The sequence below is a fragment of the Pongo pygmaeus genome, chromosome 5 (assembly GCF_028885625.2).
Source record: "Pongo pygmaeus isolate AG05252 chromosome 5, NHGRI_mPonPyg2-v2.0_pri, whole genome shotgun sequence".
Taxonomy (NCBI): domain Eukaryota; kingdom Metazoa; phylum Chordata; class Mammalia; order Primates; family Hominidae; genus Pongo; species Pongo pygmaeus.
The window spans coordinates 7,514,734-7,525,099 of NC_072378.2; positions in this window are offsets into that span (position 1 = coordinate 7,514,734).

Consider the following 10,366-nt stretch of genomic DNA (forward strand, 5'->3'; position numbering starts at 1 on the left):
GGGTGAAAAGAGGCATTTGTTTGATCCTTGAACGAATTAATCTTACATACTTCTTGAACCTTTCACTGGATATGAGCTACTTGAGAGCAGGGTTTATACCTTCATCATTGTGACCCCTGTGCCTGCAACCTCATAGTTGTTAATCTGTAATTTTAAATTTTGACAAAAGCATTTTCACAGCCCTGTCACGTGAGATCTAGTTTTTATTTCTAGAGTGCTGCTATGAATAACTACTATAGCTGCTGTCCATCTTGCCCATCCATTAAGGTACCTTCTCACAAACATTTCTAATCTACTGGCTGGAGTGCAGTGGTGCAGTCCGTAGCTCACTGCAGCCTCAAACTCCTAGGCTCAGGTGATCCTCTTGCCCTGGCCTCCCATGTAGCTGCAACTATAGGTGTGTGCCACTACACCTGGCTAATTTTTTTATTTGTTTAGAGATGGAGTCTTGCTATGTTGCCTAGGCTGGTTTTGAACTCCTGGGCTCAGATGATCCTTCTGTCCTCAGCCTCCCAAAATGCTGGGAGCCACCAGGCACCAGGTGTGATCTACCACACCTGTCTAAAAGGTACGTATTTTTAAATTTTTTTGTAGAGACAGGATCTCACTATGTTTGCCAGCTGGTCTCAAGCTCCTGGCCTCAGCCTCCTGAAGTGCTGGGATTACAAGTGTGAGCCACTGTGCCTAGTCACTTTAATTGAGATATTGACAAGTCAACTGCCATGCAGAGCCCAGGGCACTGGTTATATTCAGTAAGAAACTGAACTCAGCACTCAGAATTTTAAATTATATCAATGATCTTCAAGTATTTGCCACTTTTTAGTACAGCTAATTGGATAATCTCAAATCCTTTAGTGAAAATTCATTGTCAAATGGTAAATTTGAGATAAAATATCTTAAATGCATTGAGAATATTTTCTGATTACCTGTGTATGCTACAGTACAGACATTAATACTATAAACATGTTCATTGGTCCTCCCCCCTCACGGCCTGTCTTCTAAGGATATTTTCTGTTTCTTTTTAGTGAGTTCATGAATGTCTAACGGTTCTGATGCAAAGCTTTCTTGCATTCTGAGCATAAAAATAATAAAACCCACTTATATTTGCTTGAGTGTGTTTACAAGTCAATTTCCTTTTATGTAGCTTGCTTTTTCATTTACTATAATTGATCCTGCAGATGTGTTAATTATTAAACTAACGCTCTTTTAAACCACACTTGTTTGATTAGTGATTGTACTTCCTGCTGTGGTCACAAATTTAGGAGTTTTTGGTGTTACAGAAAGTGCTTATAGCTTTTGGATATTTGGACTGGGACCAGTAATTTCTAGAGCTCCCTTTCAGGAAAGAAAAAATAAGATCTGCCAGATATAAGGGGCTCTGAGCTAGATTCATCTTTAATGAATAAGTCAAGTCACTTTCCCATTTTAAAAACAAGTCCACCTAAGAAAAAAGAGGCTGCCTTAAAATAGAATATAAATTCCTAAAGTAGTTTTTAGTCCTTTGTTTTAGTATTATAAAGCAGGGGCACTTGCTACATACAGCCATTGGGAGAATGGTAAATGAAGAAAGGCTGCAGGCTCCAGGGAGTCCTTAAGAGTTTCACATCTTGTGTCACCAATTAAGGGATCTGGGTTTGAGTTTCTTGAGTACTCTTTATGAGGATAATTTCCTGTGATTGTGGAGCTTTAGTAACCCATGTTCCTCCAGCTGCAAGCCATGACTCCTAGTCTAGAATGAGGAAGGTAATTAAAGGGAGCGTCAGGAATACAGAGATGAAGCAGGAGCCTGGGCTTTATTTGGTAATGCCGACACAATTAAAAAACCAATACTTTAACGTGATAAATTCTTCACACACTGACAGAATAACTGATCAAAGAGGGCAGTAAGATGAGTCAGGTACAATACAGGCTGTGTAACCCTGAGCAGACTCTTAGTCTCTGCATGCCTTCTCCATACTGTATGCCCTCAGAAGATTGTCAGGCATAATGTGATTTGGCCCATGCAGTGTCTGACGGGTGGCAGGTGCTGCATGCCCACTGTTACTGTGATTGGTAACACAGATGTGAGCTCATCCTTTCTACTCTGGCTCCTGTGTCTGGTTTGGATTCTCAGATTGGTGTTCTCTCTCATTCTGCATGCTCTGCCCAGCAGCTGTGACCCACTCTTACATTTTAACTATGCTGACAACCAATTCCATGACTTCAGCCCAGACCTCTCCTCCAAGCGCCGTGTCTGTGTAAAATAGCACAGCTTTTCTTAGTGCTGTCCACATACTTCTGACTCCACATTGCAAAACTACAGTTACCACCCTTCCGTCACACCTCTGCCTCCTCACTCTGTCTTTCTGCATTTGGTTCACGTCACCGTCTTCCATTTCGATCATGCTAAAGGCCAGTGAGCTGGCCAGGTGCAGTGGCTCATGGCTGTAATCCCAGCACTTTCAGAGGCCAAGGCTGGAGGATCACTTGAGCCCAGGAGTTCAAGACCAACTTGGGCAGCATAGCAAGACACCATCTCTATGAAAAATTAGCCAGGTATGGTGGTACATGCCTGTAGTCCCAGCAGCTGGGGAGGCTGAGGCAGGAGGATCACTTGAGCCCAGGAGGTTGAGGCTGCAGTGAGCTGAGATTGCACCACTGCACTACAGCCTGGGTGACAGAGTGAGACCCTGTCTCCAAAAAAAAAAAAAAAAAAAGGAACTGAGAGTCATTCTCGATTTCCCCCTTTCCATTACCACTGTAGATTACCTCCTAAGTATCTTGTACAGGTTGAGTATCCTTAATTTGAAAATCTGAAATCTGAAATACTCCAAAATCCAAAACTTTTTGAGTGCTGACATGCTCTTGAGCATCAAGAGGAAAATTCCACACCTGACCTCATGTGATAGGTCTCAGTCAAAACTTTGTTTCATGCACAATATTATTTGAAATATTATATGAAATTGCCTTCAGGCTATGCATATAAAGCATGTGTGAAACATAAATGAATTTCATGTTAGATTTGGGTCTCACTCCCAAGATATCTCAATCTGCATATGCAAATATCCCCAAATTTGAAAAATATCCAAAATCTGAGTTGGTCTCAAGCATTTTGGATACGGGAAACTCAACCTGTACTGAGCCCACCCCGTCTTTCCATACTACTATTTTAGTAAGAAAAAGCCAGCGGACTGTTCTCTCTTACTATACTCTCACCACGGGACACTTTTGTGACCAGATGTGCGTGGGTTTTCCCCACTCGTCACTTCTCTGGGGGACACCAGCTGGGCATCCTACAATTTAACTCATTTCTGACATTGTCTACCTGGAGTTATCATCAGATCCCACAAGTTAAGGGCTCAGTCCCACAGGACTAATCCCCACTTCAGATACAGTCAGATGCAAGTCTGGGCCCCTGGTACTTCTGACGAACTGGCTATAAATTGGGGGTTCCCACAATCCCCTTTTCAGTTTGATCATTTGGTAGCACAGCTCATACAACTTGGGAGAACAAACACTTTACCTGCTATTGCCGATTTATTACAAAGAACTTTTTGTTACTTGCTATTGCCGATTTATTACAAAAAACCTTTTAAGTTTTTATGGAAGCTTCAATAAGTGAGCATGGGCCAGATGTGGTGGCTCATGCCTGAAATCCCAGCATTTTGGGAGGCTGAGGCAAGTGGATCGCCTGAGGTCACGAGTTCGAGACCAGCCTGGCCAACATGGTGAAACCCCATCTCTACTAAAAATACAAAAATTAGGTGTGGTGGTGGGCGCCGGTAGTCCCAGCTACTCGGGAGGCTGAAGCACGAGAATTGCTTGTATCCGGGAGGCGGAGGTTTCAGTGAACCAAGATTGCTGCTGCCCTCCAGCCTTGGCAACAGAGAGAGACTCTGTCTCAAAAAAAAAAAAAAAAAAGTAAGCATGATCGATGATATCATTGGCCATTGGTGATCAACTCAACCTTCAGCCCCCCTCCCCTCAGAGATGGGGCACAGGGAGGGCTGAAGGTCCTAACCCTGTCATCATGCTGCCAGTTCCCCTGGTAACTAGCCCCCATCCTGAGGCCATCCAGGAACCCCCAGCCACCCATCAGTTCATTAGATACAAAAAGACACCTATCACTGGAGATTCCAAGGAGTTTGGGAGCTATGGCTCAGAAAACAGGACAAAAGCCAAATATATGTTTATTATAAATCACAGTGTCTTACTACCCTGCCTAGTTCGAGTGGCAAACATCTCTTGCCTACACTACTACAACCGTCTCCTCATTGCTTTTCCTGCCTCTTTTTGCCCTCAGGCCAGCCCCACTTACAGTTGCCTAAGTAATTGCCTGAATTCCTCCCCCCGCGCTCTTCCCTCTGCCTCCATTACGGCCACATATGCTTTCGGAGTCTGAACAGTTATCACCTCCTCCAGGAAGCCTTATGGACCTAACTGGAGAGGCTAGACAGGGAAGGACTGACTGGGAAGATGCTATTTAAGACGAGGCCGGGCCTGTAATCCCAGCTACTTGGGAGGCTGAGGCAGGAGAATCACTTGAACTAAGGAGGCGGAGGTTGCAGTGAGCCAAGATTGCACCACTGCACTCCAGCCTGGGGAACAGAGCGAGACTCCATCTCAAAAGAAAAAAAAATATGAGGCCGGAAGGATGAGGAGCACATTCTTCAGAATACCTGCCATGCCTTTAAAAACATATACTCAAAATTGACTTTAGCCTTTGCCGTTTTCCCAAAGGTGCTCGCAAAGGGTTGTTTGGTTCATACACAGCTGGCTACTGCCACCTTATGGCAAAAAGTTGAAAAGAGACTTCCATGCATAAAATTCTGCAAACTTATAAAAGCCTGACAATTTTCCAGTTCATCTCACCTGGTACAATGGATGAATTATTCTGCATTTGATCTAAGAATATTACCTCTTCTCATGTGCTGGAGACCGTCCCCTCTCACCTGCTCAAAGATGTTTTTCATAGTATTTCCCTTTATTTTGCGTCACCGACCGTCATCTCTCTATTGACTCATTCTCACCAGCACTCAAACCTGCTGATAGAATATCTTAAAACAAAGAAACAACAAAGACCTTCCCTTAGCCCTCCCTTTCTCTAGTTACCACCCCACTTTTCTGCTCCCCTTGATGGCAAGCTTCTTCAAAAGAGTTTTCTATACTTGTCGTCCTCACTTTCTGTTTTCTCATCTCTTGAGTCTATTCCCAATCAGATTAGCCCCAGCACTCCACTCAAACTCAGCTAAGGCCAGAAATGGTTTCCACACTGCCAGATCCAATGGGGGAGTCTCAGTCTTCGCCTTGACCCAACCATAGGTGGCATTGCTCTCTCCCGGTTCTCCCTCTACTTCACAGCTGTTCCTTCTCACTGTCTGTGGCTCGTTCCTCCTCTTATCTCTGAGCTTTAAGCATGGTAATGCCCACAGTTCACTCTTTCCACCTCTTCTCTGTCTGCATTCTCTCCCTAAGCCCCCCACCTCCACTTTTTTTTTTTTTTTTTGAGACAGAGTCACTCTGTTGCCCAGGCTGGAGTGCAGTGGCCGATCTCAGCTCACTGCATCCTCTGCCTCCCAGGTTCAAGCGATTCTCCTGCCTCAGCCTCCTGAGTAGCTGGGACTACAGGCGCCCGCCGCCACACCCAGCTAATTTTTGTAATTTTAGTAGAGATGGAGTTTCACCACGTTGGCCAGGCTGGTCTCAAACTCCCGACCTCAGGTGATCCTCCCGCCTTGGCCTCCCAAAATGCTGGGATTACAGGCGTGAGCCACCATGCCCTGCCTAAGCCGTTTTTGTACTGACTAATCCAAACACCACCAGCTTTTCCCCCGGAATTCCAGACTGGACACCACCACTGGGATACCCAATCTAATTGGCATCTGAAAGCAAATACATTTAACAGCAATTTTTTTATTTCTTCTCCGCTTCCCATCCTAACCAGCCTTTCTCTGGTTTTTCTCATCTCAGTAAATTGCAATTTTATTCTTCCAGTGGCTCATCTTTCACTCTTTTTCTCACATCCGCCTCTAATCCGTTGGCAAATTCTACTGATTTCAGTATTTTCCCATTTCTTACTACCACACTTGCCATCAGCCTAATCAAAGCCAGTATCATCCCAGACAATCGGAAAACTTTCTTCTGGGTCTGTATGCTTCCAGCTTGTCTCCCTTCTTGTCTATTTCTCTGTGTAGGAGTCAGGAGCCTGCATGGTCCTATAATAATGAAGGTAAGACCATGTCACTTCTCTGCTCAGAACCCTCCAGCAGGTCCCCCTCTCGCACAGAGAAAAGTCCAGATTTCTCACCAAGATCTAAAAGGCCCACATGGCCTGTGCCCGCCCTTCGCTCTAACCTCACCTCCCACTGTGGTCTGCCTCACCCATCCTGCGTCCACTCCCTGCTCCCCAGGTGCATGAGCTTTGGTCCCATCTCATGTTCTCACTCTTCCTCCTGTTGAAAATCTCGTTCTTCACGTCCTCTGGTTCTCTATTCCAGAGTCATCTTTTCAGAGCCGCCTTTCCAGACCCTCCTATTTAAAATTGTACTTTCCCCATTCTTTCCCCTTCCATTATTTTCCCCTGTAGCACTTTGTAACCTAACATAGCTTGTGAAATTGTAAGTTTCACAAGCGCAGGGACTTGGTTTTTCTGCTCCCTGCTGGATCCCCAGTGCCTGGCAGATGGTGGACGCGCCACAGATATTTGTCAGATGAATGAATGAGGACCAGTGTCCAAGGCGATCCAATTTCGAAAAAAAGGAACATATTCTCTCTAACCTGTATATGTCTGGTTGACTAAAGCAACAGTATTTTAAATCAATTTTTAACTAATTGATTATATGGACTTATTTATATGACTTATTATATGACTTATTTATATGCAGAGGAGATGCCATTGCTCATTGTTTCTCTGTCGGGACAGAGACAGCAAGGCAGATTTTCTCTGTCCTGGGAAGAATCGGGTGAATACATTTGTTTCTGTGGACGTGCAGCAAGCTTTTTCCTAGAGGGGCAGGCCAGGGCCTCTTTGGCGACTTCAGGAGGCTGTCCCTTTCTTTGGTCCCTCCTTCAAGTGTAGGGAGATAAGGAACTTTCTTTGAGGAAATAAATGAAAACCCCAAGCTTCTCCTTTTTGAGGTTGAGCATTATCCAGACTTCTACATTTGGAGATAGTGCCTGCTGAGGCGGGTCTACTGATGGAAGGAAGCTCCAAGGCCTCCCTCAGACAACTAGCCTGGTGACCTGGGTTCCATGGGATGCCCAGATTGTCATGGACATGAAAAAGGTTCTGGGTAGTGCTGGGTGGGGCACCTCTCTGGCTGGGGTACATGCTTGTGAGTAGGATCCTGGGGATCCAGGCTTATTCTGAGTGTGGGACTTCCTGGGTGGAAATATTCTGGAAAAAGTGCAATTTTGCTGCCTTAAAGAATCACTAAGTCTTGGAACCCGCAGTAGTGCCCATGATCTCTTTGAATTAGACAAGAAGAGTGCTTGACTGTAGCTCTGGCAATCCTCACTGCCTGCCACGGCAGCTCATTCCGGAGCAGCCTCGTTCTGGGGTAGCTGTGGTTTTCTTCAGCCCCAAGGGCATTTGCTGAGTTTTGCTTTATGTGACTGGATGGGACTGGCCTTGGAGACATTAATAAGCACATGGGGGTTTTTGGACAATGCGAAGAGTTGGTGCCAAGCCACGAATGGGAGATGTTGAACTTCCTGCGAATCTGGTGTGTTGTAGCCTGAGTCAGTTTCAATATGAAAAATAAAAGTGACAGTGCCTTCCTTGTATGCTAATCTGGTGAAGTGGCTCATGCTGGCCATGTAACAACCTGGCAGCCTCCTACAGAAGCAAGTGGGGTGTGGCATTCCTGCTGTGTGCGTCTTCTGTTTGTCACCTCGCCCACTCTGTGGTCATATCCCTTGTCCTGATGTCTTCCATCACAGCAGCCGGGGGCAACTCAGCCTGGACTCATCCAAGCCTTTCTCTCTGTTCCTACCCCTGTGCAGCTAGAGAGCATCACAAGACCCCAGCCTGGTGCCACGAAGGGGTAAGGACCCCAGTCACTCCTCTCCACACCTTTAACTCCCCTCTTCCTGTCTTCGTTGCTTTCCTCAAACTGACAGCCTGGCCACTTCCCACTTTACTTAGAAAATAGAAACTGGTAGACACAAACTTCTTTCCCATCCTGCCACAAACGCTGTTCCTTTCTGGGCATCTGGGATGATGAGAGCTGATGGGTACTGAGTGCCTCCAAGGAGCCAGGGCTGCCCTCCAGGCCTCACACACTAACTCATTTAATTGATTGTTTGTTCTCTCCTACATAAAAATCCCCAATCCCAAACCAACCAACAAAACCCAACGCAGAGCACTTGACTGAGCTCACAGAGCACTGGGATGAGACCTCAGGCAGCCTGACTCCAGAGCACCCAGCACCTGCTACGGAGCCTAGAACACAGAAGGCACCCAGGAAAAACGAGTTGAATGATTCCATGCAGGAATCTAGGAGGCTGAACTTCAGCTTTAGAGTAAAATGCCCGTCAGCTCAATATCAAACACAAAGGGAATATAGTGATTATTTTGGGGAGGGAGAAGGGGTGAGACACAGTAAATTTATACTTAAATTTTATTTTCCAATGCAAAAAATATCTTCTAAGTGAAGAATATATGACAAATTCACACAAGTATAAAGAAGGAAAATAAAGCCAGTAGGAAACCCAGTACACTTTGTTCCGTTTTGAAATCCAAATATCTCTGGGAAAAATACTTCTACAGGCCACTCTCCTTTACGTCTTTGTCACAGTGAATTTCAGATCCCCACTGACATTACTGTTGTAAGTGTTTAAGATTCAGAGGTGCCAAAATGGAGATCAAAGTCTTAATTGTGGCAGGGCGCACGGTGGCTCACACCTGTTATCCCAGCACTTTGGGAGGCTGAGGTGTGTGGATCACTTGAGCCCAGGAGTTCGAGTTCAGCTTGGGAAACATGGCAAAACCTCCTCTCTACAAAAAAATAAACAAACAAGCAAGAAACAAAAAACAACAAAAACAAAGTCTTGATTGTATTAATGACAGCAAGGCAGGTGCTCACTCAGCCTCAGGTTCTTGTGAGACCAACTTGGAGACTGAATGTGGACTTCTCACGTCCTCTCTCAGTTTGAACCTGTGTGGATCTGCCCTAGGCTTACTCACTGTATTTTTCAGGGTTTTTCCAGAGAAATAGAGTCAATAGGGTGTGTGGAGAGAGAAAGAGAAAGAGAGAGAGAGAGAGAGAGAGAGAGATTTATTTCAAGGGATCAGCTCATGCAATTGTGGAGGCTGACAATTTCAAAGTCTGCAGGGTGGACCCACAGGCTGGAGACCCAGGGAAGAGTTCATGTTACAGGTAAAGTCTGAAGACCGTTTTCTGGCAGAATTCCCTCTTGCTCAGGGGACACCAGTCTTTTTGTTCTGTCCAGGTCTTCCACTGATTGGATGTGGCCCACTCACATCCAGGAAGGAGATCTCCTTTACCCAAAGTCTGCTGATTTAAATGTTCATCTTGGCTTCAGGAACTGTGGGTTATGGTGCAGATATGGGCAAGTTCAAGAACAACACCACACACAACCAGTCCTGAAAACAGTACAGAAACGCATCAAGAAATCCTAATCACAAAGATTGATCTCTTAAAGGGATGGACCCCAAATTCCCGAGGAACATGCACTTCGCCTAGAAGCACAACGAGAAGGGCCTGGAGAAGAGGCAGGACAACAACATGCAAGCTGAGGCTATCAAGGCCCCCCTAAAGCCTATGGAAGTCAAGCCCAGGGTCCCAAAGAGCGCCAGCCGCAAGCTCGATTTGTCTACACTGCCCACCCCAAGCCTGGGAAGCATGCTCGGGCCCACATTGCCAAGGGTCTCAGGCTCTGCTGGCCAAAGGCCAAGGCCAAGGATCAAACCAAGGCCCAGGCCTCGGCTTCAGCTGCAGCTCCAGCTTCAGTTCTAGCTCCTGCTCAGGCTTCCAAAGGTGCCCAGGCCCCCACGAAGGCTCTGGAGTAGAGAGCTTCATCTGCCAATATGAGGACAGAAGGACTGCTGTGACCCCCGGGCTGCTGTCTGCATGGGGCTGGTGTCTGCATGGGGCTGGTGTCCTCCTGTGCTATTTGTATGAATAAACCTGAGGCAGGAAAAAAATGCTGATCTTATCCCCAAACACCCTCACAGAAATATATAGAATAAGTTTTGACTACACATCTGGGTACTATGGCCTAGCCAAATTGACACATAAAGTTAGCTGTCACACATAGCTAGCTGCAGGTGTCAGAGCTGGGAAAAGATCCCCTTCCATGATCAGAGGCCCTGGCTGGCAGGGAGGGGCTACCACATGGAGGCTAGAGGTGGGGAGCTCATTGT